At 37.4% G+C, this 12991-nt stretch overlaps 1 pseudogene; it reads left to right on the forward strand.

The window, feature by feature from the left end:
* Positions 1 to 695: 695 nt before the first annotated feature.
* LOC110094331 overlaps positions 696 to 12991 on the forward strand; it is an 80781-nt pseudogene continuing 68485 nt past the window's right edge.

Below are 12991 nucleotides of genomic sequence, written 5' to 3' on the forward strand. Positions count from 1 at the left end.
TATGATTTTCTCACCCGTGCTGTTTTATTTTTATTTTTATAACTATTTAAAGTTTCCAGCTTTACAAATAATTGCTTGTTCGTTGTCAAAAAGTATAAGGGGGTGATGCCGATTTTAGAATATTTTTCCTCAAGGTGTGGACTTTTGCCGACTCTAAAAGACAGGGATTTCTTGATTTCGAAGAGTTTATTAGTGCAATGCAGGTCGGTACTCACCTAAATTTGTATTTATGCCAAATTAGGGCATCTCCAACCGAAAATGTCATTTTTCACTCCAAAATGCAGGGAAATCAAAAAATGCCGTTTTTCATCTTCAATCCAACGCCATTTTGACGCTAAAACAGTCGTTTTCTTTCGCGCCTTTCTTCTCTACCTGGTCGGTAGAGAGAAAAAATTGTCGCAATATTGGCGTCGCACTGTTCATCCGCGATCAAATGGCGTCAAAAATGACGATCGGTTGGAGCAAAGCAAGAACCGCAAACACTTGTTTGCCGTTCGGTTGGAGATGCCCTTACCCTAGATGGATTGCTGAACAACTAACTAATTTTCCAATGGGCAGCTTATTTCGTTGGCCCAAGGAGGGTTAGAGATCACTCAAGATACCCTACCTCATACAGGTAATTAATAATGTATGAGGCTGCATTTTTATTTTAGTAACTGTCAATCTCGTATGAAGCCACAACTGAATTATTTTAGGCGCTGGAAATAACAGATATGCAGAAATTACAACTTCCAGAGATGCAAGGCTTGGATATATTAATAGCTGTACGCATTTTGTTTCAGTGCATACTGAATATCATTTTGTAGATATCTCTAATGATCCTTATGTTTGTTTCCTTTGTTCAGAAAAATAAGTGCTCTCCTAGTAAAAATGGTTATCATAGACACGGTAGGGAGCACCATCTGTCTAGTTTGAAACAAAATAATTTGCCTTTGAAATAAAATCATCTAATTGTTCTTTATAATGTTACAGTACAAGAAAAGCATCAAGCATCATCACCGTCTCATTGGTTTGGCTTCAAATCGTTAAAGAAGGTAGTTTTCTGTCCTTGTTCACTTATACTTTTAAAATTTGTTTTACTATTTGCAAAATCCACCTAAAAACTGAATTTTTTGTGAAGTAAATGATCGTCATTTTATATTTAGTGTGTTTTATAGTTGGGATAGCCTACCGCAGGTGGTATTAAATAGTTTGAATTAAACTATCAGTAATTTAAGAACCCGTTTGGAATGGTGGTAGCTATTGTGAGAAAATATATATTTTTTGAAAGCTTATTTGGATATTATAAATATTTTCCTTTTTGAAAAAGCTAGACTCCTTACAATTACCACATTATAGCAAATTTAGATGTAAAAAATAACTTCTCATCATAAAAATGTATGAAAAGAGAAAACAACAAAAACATCAAGCCTTTATCCCACTACGTGGGGTCGGCTACATGAATCTTTTTTCTCCATTGTGTCCTATTAAAAGTCAAATTCTCGTTTAAATCTAATAAAGAAAGGTCATTCTTAATATTTTCTAACCAAGTCTTTTAAGGTCTACCCCTACCTTTCTTAACGTAAGTCAAATCTAATACCTCTACTCTCCTAACCGGGTCATCGCAAGGCCGCCGTTTTATATGACGAAACCATCTAAGGCGATTCTCTCTAATCTTATCTTCTACTGGAGCTACTGCAACCTTTTCACGTATATGCTCATTTCGTATCCTATCTCTAAGGGTAAAGCCACTCATCCACCTGAGCATCCTCATCTCTGCCACACTTAACTTAGTATTATGCTTCTCTTTTAATGGTCAACATTTGGCACTATAAAGCATTGCAGGCCTCACTACCATCTTATAGAATTTTCCCTTAAGTTTGAGGGGTACATTTCTATCACATAACAAGCCCGATGCAGTCCTCCACTTCAACCATCCAACTTCAATTCTGTTGATAATATCCCCATCTATTTCACCATCACTCTGAACAATAGATCCAAGATATCTAAAACGTTTACTCTTATTAATGACTTGATCGCCCAAAGTCACAATCCCCTTACTAGGTCTATTACTACTAAAATTACACTCCATATATTCCGTTTTAGATCTACTCAAGCGAAAACCTTTAGACTCTAAGTTTGACCTCCATAATTCAAGTTTACCTTCAACTCCCTCTCTAGTCTTATCAACAAGAAGAATATCATCAGCAAAAAGCATACACCAAGGTACATCCTCTTGCAAATGTCTAGTGAGAACATCCATGACTAAAGCAAAAAGATATGGACTTAAGGCTAATCCTTGATGTAAGCCAACCAAAATTGGGAAATACTTGTTCAATCCACCTTGTGTTTGAACACAAGTAATAGCTCCTGCATACATATCTTTAATGATTATATTAAAGAGAAAGTAATAACAAAAAAAAAAGTGTGGCAGCATTCTAAAAACCGAAGCAATGAGAAGCTACCTAAACATACCCTAAATGAAGAAAGCTATAGTATTTCTTGTCATTGCATTATCTATTAAATAATAGGTATGGAATCAATATGAAAAAAAAAAGGTTATTGAAACCTCAAATGTTAGTATGATAAGTTGACAATGTGTAGGTTTTTCTTTGTTGAGAAGAGATTTAAATCAATCTAAGCAATCCCCTCTCATTAGTCATCATATTTCTTAAGGAAAACGTTTGGGTCGATAATCCTAATTAAATTTTAATAAGGATATATTTTTTTTCAAAGTGGTTGATTTACTTTAAAATGATACAATCAAAGCTTATATTGCACTAATCTCAAATTAAATCTAAAAGCTCCGTCATTATCAAATGTGGGTCAGATAACTGCTTCATATTATAGTATTTCTTTTGACATCATAACTATAACTTAAACATTTGTTATTAACATTGCTATATTTAATAATATGCACATGTATTGTATAGTCCTTCAGCCTATTATGCTATTAATAGATGCCGCATATTATAGTATTTGTGTTATTCATTCTCAGTAAATATTAAACGCACAATGCTTATATTTTCTTTGGGCATGCAACCTTTAAAGTATTAGTTTCGTTGTAGATGTCTCTGAATTCGGTGACTTCAATCATTAATGGCTTGAAGAAATTTTACCTTGAAAAGCTGAAGCCTCTAGAAGTAACTTACAAATTCAATGATTTTGTTTTGCCATTTTTGGTGAGTATTATCCTACCTTTGCTCAACGTAAAATGTTATCATTATTTTTTAGGCATAAAATTCTGTATTTATGCTAACTATTCCTCAGGTGCCATGAACAAGAAATTGTTTTCAGACTGATGTGCTTTGTGATTAAGTTTCTGTTTTATTTTTTCTTTGTTTTTTAAATGTAGACAAATAGTGATTTTGATGCCAAACCCATGGTTATGCTTTTGGGTCAATATTCAACTGGGAAGACTACATTCATAAAGCATTTGCTGAAAACTAGCTACGCAGGTCTGGTATCCGTCTACTTAGTCAAGTTTCCTAAACCTTATGTAATCTCATTCAAGAAGTTTAAATAAAACTAATATTTTCTAACAATGATAATTGCTCTTTCCAGGTGCCCATATAGGGCCAGAACCTACAACGGATAAATTTGTTGTTGTTATGGTATGTTATAACTACTACTTTTATAGTTCTATTTTTCGTTTAAAGAAGATTCCTACAGTTATCTGTGGATGACATCCAACTTCCGACTTCCGAGAGAAAATTTCTAAAATCAACACGTATTCATCCATATATGATCAACACCTGAGCCAGTTAGGATTCACGTTTGCTTGTATTTAGTGTGGATCGAATTGAAAGAAACAGAGATCTTAATGTAAATTGTCAACCATCTAAACTTAAGATCTGTCTTGAAGTATAAAGAGCAGCTTATTTGTCATGATCGAAGCAATGGATCAGCAAAGTTATGGCTGCTTGATTTTTTCATATATTTGTTCCTACTGCACTGCATTAGACAGGACAATTTAAGACTTCTTATCATGTGTGTTGGAATGCATATATGTGAAGTTCATTAAATTCCCAATGCTCAAGTGTTTCAGCTCATGAAGGAAGGTTCTGTAGAAAATTTGGCTTGAGTAGAATTCTGTTTATTAATAGATTAGATTTTAGTAATGCTCATTTTGTTTCAGTTTAATAGAATTCTGTTTCAGTTTTAGTAGCTTATCTGCCACTGAAACTATTCCAATCTTTTCACGTTGTTGGAGAATTTTTGTATCCTCAAACGGATTGCATATTTTATAATCGAGTACGGCATAAGAAGAATGATATACTTACCCGAAGGTAAAATATCATTTCCTTATGGACTCAACTATAAAATTTACAATTATTTAACAGAGGATTCCCCCACTCAAATGTTTTGGTTGGGTGGGGGGGGGATTTAATTTATTTTATGGGGTAAGACATCCCCATAGGGGCAGCCCCTATGGTTAATTACATCCCAAGTTGTATTTGGAAAACTTTTTGATTAAACTAGTTGGTTTTTCTTTCTTTGGAAGTCAATTTAAAATATTGGCTAAAATTGATTTTTTTCAAACACAACAACAACAACAACATCAAGCCTTTTATCGCAACTAAGTGGGGTCGCTACGATGAATTCGCTTTTTTCTCCATTTTGTGTCCTATTAAAAGGTCAAATTCTCATTTTAAATCCTAATAAAGAAAGGGTCATTCCTAATTTTCTAACCAAGTCTTTTTAGGTCTATCCCTACTTTCTAACATAAGTCAAATCTAATACCTCTACTCTCCTAACCGGGTCATCGCAAGGCCGACGTTTTATGTGACCAAACCATCTAAGGCGACTTTCTCTAATCTTATTTCACTGGGAGCTACTCGAACCTTTTCACGTATATGCTCATTTCGGGTAATCTATTCTAAGGGTAAAAGCAACTCAAATCCACCTGAGCATCTCATCTCTGCCACACTTAACTAGTATTATGCTTCTCTTTTAAAGGCCAACATTTCGGGCACCATAAAAGCATTGGGCAGGCTCACTAACCAATCTTCATACGAATTTTCCCTTAAGTTTGAGGGGGGGTACATTTCTATCACATACAGAGCCCGCGATGCATTCCGCTCACTAACTCACTTAACTTGAATTCTGCTGCAACTAACACTCCCCATCTATTTCACCATCACTCTGAACAATAGATCCAAGATATCTAAGAACGATGGTATCTTAATTAATGACTTGATCGCCAAGAGAATCCCCTCATAGGTCTATTACTCTACTAAAAATTACACTCCATATATTCCGTTTAGGATCTACTCAAGCGAAAACCTTTAGACTCTAAGGGTTGACCTCCATTAATTCCAATTTCCTTCAACTCCCTCTCTAGTCTTATTCAAACAAGAAGAATATCATCAGCAATAAAGCATAACACACAAGGTACATACTCTTGCAAATGTCTAGTGAGAACAATCCAATGGACTGAAAGTAAAAAGATATGCTTAAGGCTGATCCTTGAATGTAACCCAAATCCGAAATTAGGAAAATACTTGGGCATCCACTTGGTTGTTTGGAACACAAGTAATAGCTCCTGCATAAACATATCTTTATGATTTGGGGAATATACAGGCATTATTGACTTCCTTTCTTTTCAAGGAACTCTCCATAGGCACTTCTCTTGGAAACTTTATCATATGCCTTTTTTCTAAATCAATAAATATCATATGTAGATGCCTCCTTAATTTTTCTCTATATTTTCTCAATCAAACCTCTTAAATAAATGTAAATGGCTTTCCTAGTCGACCTAACCCGGCATGAAATTCCAAATTGATTTTGAGAAACTTAAGTATCACGCCGCAACCTATGTCCAACTCGCTCCCATAGTTTTTAAAGTATGACACATTAACTTAATACCTCTATATTCGCACAATCTTGTACATCAACCTTTAATTCCTTTAAAATAGGAATTTAACACACTCATTCTCCCACTTATTGGCATCTTCTTAGTCTTCCAAAATAGTATTAAAAGTTAGTAAGCCATGAAATTCCTTCATCTCCTAAGCATTTTCCACACCCTCTATTGGAATATCATCAGGTCCACGCTTTTTCCACCCTTCATTTCCTTTAAAGGGTCTCTCTAAATTCAATTTTTGTTGTTTAAAATCCATGAAAATCTTGGGGGTTTAAAGGTTTTTGGCCTTTAGGAAATTTCCAAGGAGGAGGTTTTGATGAGATCAACTAAGGATTAGATTTTGGGAATGAAAGCCAAAGAGGTGAAGTAGGGGCACTTGAATTCTGAGATGAAATCTCAGAGGTGCCCAACTATCCTATGTTGGGCCTTTACATTTTTGAATCTAAATTTTGGTTTAAGTTGAACCTTTTTATTAGAAGATTGGGGCTTACATCCAACACCATCTTGTTGGAGGATTGCCCCGGAAGTTGAGGGCTTATAGGGTGATTGGGGAGTCAAACGCCGTGCCTCGGACCCTAAGACTAAGGTGAGGGACTACTGAGGAGGTAGTGCATCGATACCTAGATCTAATGAGTGCAAAGAGGGACACAAGCTACACCTCACAAAGAAGGCATAACCCGCCCGACTTCTGGATTTATTGTCCCAACCTGGAAGGGACCACCCAGCTAACCTCCTAATCGCTTTTAAAACATGTCGTTGGTTCATGCAAATGTAGAGTGGTGGGTTGTTTTTATTTGAAGTAAGGTCCTTATAGCTTGACTTTGAGGCCAGATGCCTTATTATGTAGGTATGCATATGTTTTGACTCATAAAGAAAAAAGATTTTTTGTTATTTAATCCTTAAGTGAGGGCTTCTATATGCCAACAATTCCTTGGGCTAATGCTGAATTAATTTTCAATTTTTTGAAAACATGGCTCCTTGAAGGGAGCCATGCAATTTTTCCTTACTTAAAAACAGGAGCCTAATTTGGATTTTAATGTTTAGGGGGATTCTTACATGTTAAGAGGGGGGTAGAAAAACTTAATTTATCCTAAGAGCTAACGTGATCAAGTCCAGCCACACTCACAAAAACAAGAAAGAAACCTAGGAAAGAATATGCATCTCTATTACGCACTCCAGTAAACACTTCAACAACGTGCTTTTATTTATAAATAAAGAGGAAATGTAGATAAAGTCCAAGTTTAATTACAACCAGATTTGCAGCCTGGTTGTCTGCCATTAATAACAGACCCAGTTAAGATTAATTACAGACTCTATTATGGGATGCTTCAAGCTTTAACCTTCAAGGAAGTCTTTGGGTTCATCTCCAAATGGTACTTTCTCCTTTGATCTTCCTTGCTTTCTGATCCAAACCCAACCAAGTTTCCACCCTAAGACTCTAATTAAATACAAGGGTGGTAAAAAGAAAATAGACTCAAATTGCAAATAAGAGTCAGTCAGCAGTTTATTATATACAGAAATAGTGATCATACTCAAAATTGGCCTAACACTAGAGTGTTAAGTGCTAGGTCCCTGCTTCTATACCCCTATTGGCCCATCTTTGGGGGAGTTTTTAAAGCGGTACTGTCATGCAAGGCAGTTTAATTAATTATTATAAGCGGCCCCCTTTTAGATATGGCCACCTGCACAGAAAAGCATTTATATCTCTATACTAACCTCCTTAAGGGCAGTGCCCACACGCAGACAATGCGAAGGGCAATCAAATCCACAACATCAATCCATGCGCACACAAAGAAAATATCTAATCATGAGCATGCCTAAGGGGTTGTTGGCAACTAAGTTGCGTGAAGGGCTTGTGGTGGTATGTCCACTAAGGGTCATCCTAGAGGTTTTGAATCTAACGGAAGAGTGGCCCACTGTGGCTTTTGGGGGACACTTGTTGAGGCGGAAATTCTCCTTAACTTTTGGAGCAAAGAAGAGGAGGGTAGGAATTAACATTTAGGCTTTTGGAGCTAAAATGTTGGAGAGGGCTTCTCTCTAGCTTTGGAGGGCTAAAAGAGAGGGAAGAAGTCCTCCTACAACTTTGGAGGTTTGGAAGAGAAGTTGGGAAGAAAATGCAAACTTTTGGGGGTTGCAATTCAATGAAGGTCTTTGGATACTTTGGTATCCAAAAAGAGAGTTGCACCCTTCCAACTTGAGTTTGGAAGGGCAAAGAGAATAGACTTGAATCCTAAGCTTGGGATGAAAATTACTTGTTATTTTTGGTTCAACAAGTAAGAATAATTTGGGACAAAATTGGATCATTCAATATAGGCTTGAATAAAAGTGGTCTTCATACAACTTTTTGAAGTTGTAAGAAAAGTGAAAGAAACCTATGGCTTCGAGCTAAGGTAAGGAAATTCCTTAAAGACTTTTGGAGTTCTGTAGAGTGAAAGAGGAAAAGAATTTCAATTTTCTTAATGTTGGGTTAGAGAAATAATGAAGATGATCCTTGGTGGTTTCTACAATAAATTTGGTAGGAGAAGAAAGTAGTCCAATGTACAATCTAGGGATTGCAGAACTAGAGGAGTTCCTTTGAGCATTTGGTGTTCAAAGAAAAGGTCCATTCCTCAATCTGAAAGTTCAGAGGAGAAAAAGGAGAATGGGATATCGAACTTTGGAAGTTCACAACCTCAAAAGAGGAATTCCTTTGAACATTTCGGTGTTCAAAAGGGATTCATTCCCTCAATTTAGGTTGAAGGGATGGTGAAGAATGAGATGCATTTTTGGATAAGACCTGTCAATATTGCACCCGACCCAAAATCGCGGAACCCGACCCGGATTGGTTTCGGGTTTGGGGTTGAACCCGACCCGGAAGCGGGGTGGGGTTTGGGTCAGGGAAACCGACCCGTCGGGTCAACCCGATAACCCTTTTATTTTTAAAAAAAAATTGAATTTCCCTACCCGTCTGTCTGCCCGCCCGGCTGCCCGCCCAGCTGCCCCCCGCGCTGCCCCGCTGGCTGCCCGCATGCCGCTGCCGCCGTTCCGCTGGGCTTTCCCACCGTCGTCGCTCCACTTGTCCGCTTGCACGTGGCATCGCACCACGCCTCGGCTTCGGCTGCGGTGGGAACGCTGCACGACACAGGGCGCATCGGCATCGCGACGGCTCACCCAGCTGCACCGCGCACCGCGCATCGCTGCTACCTCTTCGCTCGGTGAACCTCGCTGCACCCGCACCGGCGCGTCGCTTGCCCCACGGACCGGCTTGGCTTCGCGTTCCCGTCGCAGGCGTCGCTCGCGTCTCCCTACTCACCAAAGCGGGTGGGTTCGGGTTGACCCGAACCCGAAGCGGGTCGGGTTTCGGGTTCGGAAAAAATCGACCCGTTTGCAAAATCGGGTCGGGTTGACCCGAACACGAATAATAGTACCGGGTCAGTTTCGGGTTCGAGACCGAACACTGACCCGTGACCCGAAATTGACAGGTCTAATTTGGAGTTGCAAATCAAAGAGGAGTTCTTTGGACATTTTGTTGTCGAAAGAGGGGAATGACATTCTCCTAGTTTGAGTTTAGGAGAAATGATAGTGATTTCCTACAACTTTTGGAGTTGTAGAAAAGGGAAGGAACATGCTTATGAGTTGCAATATCCAATAAAATGTTGCTTTGACCCATTTGATATTCGAAGAGACGAATTCATTGTGCCGACTTAATTTGAAGTTAGGCTAATGAAGAGAATTTGGGGAGGTTTTCCTACAATTTTGGGGCTTGTAATGGAAAGGAATGGTCCCAAAATGCAACTTAGTGTATTACAAATTGGGAGGGGATTTCCTTTGGCATTGGTGTTCCCAAAGAAAAGAAAGTTTTCAATTCCTCCAATTTTGGGGTTGGAGGAGAAAAGGAAATGGGGATGTTCCTTCACCTAATTTGAGGCAATGGAAATAAGAAAAATTTCCTACAATCTTTTTTGGATTTGGTAGAATAAAGAAGGAACAATACAACTTTGTGAGTTGCAAATCCACAAATATTCCTTAAACTTTTGGGATGTTCAAAAGAACAAATTTCTTTTTGCCTTAATTTTGAGGCTAGGCACATGAAGGGGAATTGGGGAGATTTTCCTCAATTTAGAATTGTAAGGAAAAGAAGTAAGACCGGGAAGTGGAACCTTAAAGGTTGCGAATTAGAATAGTTCTTTGAACGCTTGGTGGTCCAAAAGATGGAATTCAATCCTCTCAATTTGGGTTGGGAGCATGAGCAACGGATTTAGATTCCTCTCCTACAATCTTGGCTTGTAGGAAAAGAGAGAGGAAATACACTTAAAAGTTGCAAATAAGGGATCCTTTGAAACATTTGGTTCTCAAAGGAATGAGTATATTCTCCTAATTTTGATTTTTAGGAGATAAGATGGTTTTTCCTACCAACTTTTGAAGTTGTAAGAAAAGGGAAATCATGTGTAACTTATAATTGCCAAAGTTAAAGAATTCTTGAGCATTCGTGTTCAAAGAAAATGACATACATTCAGTTGATTTTAGGCTAAGCGATGAAGAGTATTTTCTACACTTTTGTTTTTGGTAGGAAAGAGGAAATAATGTGCAATTGGAAGGTTCCACATTCACGAGTGCCTTGAACTTTTGGTTTCAAAGGGGAAACGACCATTCTGTCTAGATTTGGGTTTAGGAAAATGAGAGGACTTTCTATCAAAACCTTAGTTGTAGAAAGAAAGAAGCAACAAGCAACATTTTGATTGCATGTTGAAAGGGGATTCCCTTTGGCTTTTGGTGTCAAAAGAGGGGTATTCATTTTCTTAATTAGTAACTAAGCAAATGATGAGACTAGGATTTTGGAGTCCCTATGCTTAAGGATTACTTTGGTTTTTGTGTTCCAATAAATAAATGATTTGATTAAGCTTCCTACAGCTTTGGTGTTAAAGAGAAAATGTAAACCTAAAGAGAGTTACGAAATTTCAATAGAGGGCCTTTGAATATTGGTAATTCAAAGAGGGGTGGATCATTTCACTTAATTTTGGGTGGTGAATGATGAGTAAAGACTAGGTTTTAGATCCTAAGCCTAAAAGCGGGTGTTCAATTGTTGAACTTAGATTCAACATTGAGAGAAAGAACTTAGAATTTGGTTTGCTAAGTTCAAACGATCCAATGTGATGGTAGTAGAAGTTTAGGAAAAGCTTCAAGACCTTATATACATGTTGGGGAGAAGTGACACTTGTTTGTTGATTTTGGGCATTCACAACAAAGAAGAGAAATAACCTAGGATTGTCCTAGAGTTTAAAGGGATTTATACAATGGATATGTTTACAGGGGCTTGGAGGGAGCCTTAAAATATCTTTTGCATTTGAGGAAAAGATATGTTGGGGTTTTCTTTGTGTTCCAACAAATGGGGAGAAACTAAAGGGTTACTCCCTAAGTCAAGAGTTTAAGCATGATGTATTTAGGTCTAGAGAATCCATAACAGCAACACATGATGAAGGTGGGTGATAGCTTTCCAAGAATAGACTAAGGAAGACATGCAATGCGGTATTTGAAGCTTGGGGTGCTCCAAATAACATCGCATAAGAGAGTATTTGTATTTTTGGACTACAAATTAAGGGGGGGCTCCACCTACCTATATAGGTTGGCAAATTGAAATGGGCTAGATTTAGAAATCCTTAAGCCTAAAATGGAATTCTTTCAAATTGATCCTTAGTCTCAAAATGAAGGAAAGGGGAGAGGGCTTAGATTTTGGGCTCTAAGCTACAAGATTTTCCATATAATGTGAGTTGGAATTTTAGAGATTCCAAATATTATGATGAAGGGAAACATTTATTTGCTAACTTTGTGTTGTTAAGCAAATGGAAATGGGAAGGGGCTTAGGATTTGGTTTTCCTAAAATCCTTGTATTCATGCCATTATAATAATTGGGACTTATTTTAGAACGGAACTATTAAGTTGGAGGGACATCTACATAAGGAAGAGAATTTCCCACTCCTACAAATGTTTTTGGATTTGCTTAAAAGTGGAGGGCAAACTTCCTAATCATGGAGGGTTTATCCCATATCAAATTTGACATGATCTTGGGATTTAAGTTTTTTAGGGAAAACCTAAAGATCCATTTTGGCAAGAATCTAGAGAGACATAGCGTAGACATGGATGGTTTATAGCTCCTAGGTTAGAGCTAGGAAATTCATACAATCTACATTTGGAGCCTTGAGGATGCTCCAAATACATGTATGAATGGGAAAAACATAAGGGGAGAGAGTTCCCCAAAGGGGTTTTGAATTGAAACATTTTGGATTCATTTGGGGAAGGGAGAGAATTGATCTCCTACGATTTCCTAAGAAAGTCTTAGATTTTGGATTTGGACCATCAATCTAAGAAAACTAGAAACGTGATGTAGTCTGTATGTTTAAGGGGAATGAATAATAATGTCTAAGTTCAACTAATCAATTGCACTTGAATTCCTTTAGTTTACAATTCGACTAATCATGCTTAGGTAATTTTAATGCTTGGTGGATATTTGATCCATAAACATTTGATTGGTTTCATGGAATACACCACCCTTGATTCAAAAGCATTCGGAAATTAATCTAAGCATGCTTTAATAAATTTTTAAATTTCGGATATAAAGAAAAGCGAGCAAACAACCCTTAGTATATAAATGCATTTCAATAATTTCATCATAAACCCTCAATTTGGAAGTTTCAAAATGGGATTAATAATTCCTAGGCATGGGGCACTCATGGCTTGTGAAGGCCCATGCAGATCTCAAAATCATTTAGATTAAATGAACCATTTACTCTCCTTCCAAACCTCTAGGAGGTTATGGTTTGTTCCAAACAAGTGGCAAATCATCAATTCTAACGCAAAGTAAACTTGATGGAATGACTTTTGTCATGGATTTAGTTGGTAATGAATTCGTGAGGTTACAACCATTAAGTCTTTGGAGACTTGTAAGTAAATTCTAATGACGATTTTGTAATCAAAACTCCACCACAAGTTTCCACCAAATTTAATATTAAACATTGAAACTTTAGCAAACATACATACCCTAAACCATATGTCATTTTTGCCATAGCGCGTCGAGCTTAGGAGCTAAAACCCTAGCAATGCAACACTATAAAGAGAAGTTGTAACACCCTAACATTATTTGATTTCTAGTCAAAAAAGAATGTCTAAACC

The sequence above is a fragment of the Dendrobium catenatum genome, unplaced genomic scaffold, assembly GCF_001605985.2.
Source record: "Dendrobium catenatum unplaced genomic scaffold, ASM160598v2 fragScaff_scaffold_671, whole genome shotgun sequence".
Lineage (NCBI taxonomy): Eukaryota > Viridiplantae > Streptophyta > Magnoliopsida > Asparagales > Orchidaceae > Dendrobium > Dendrobium catenatum.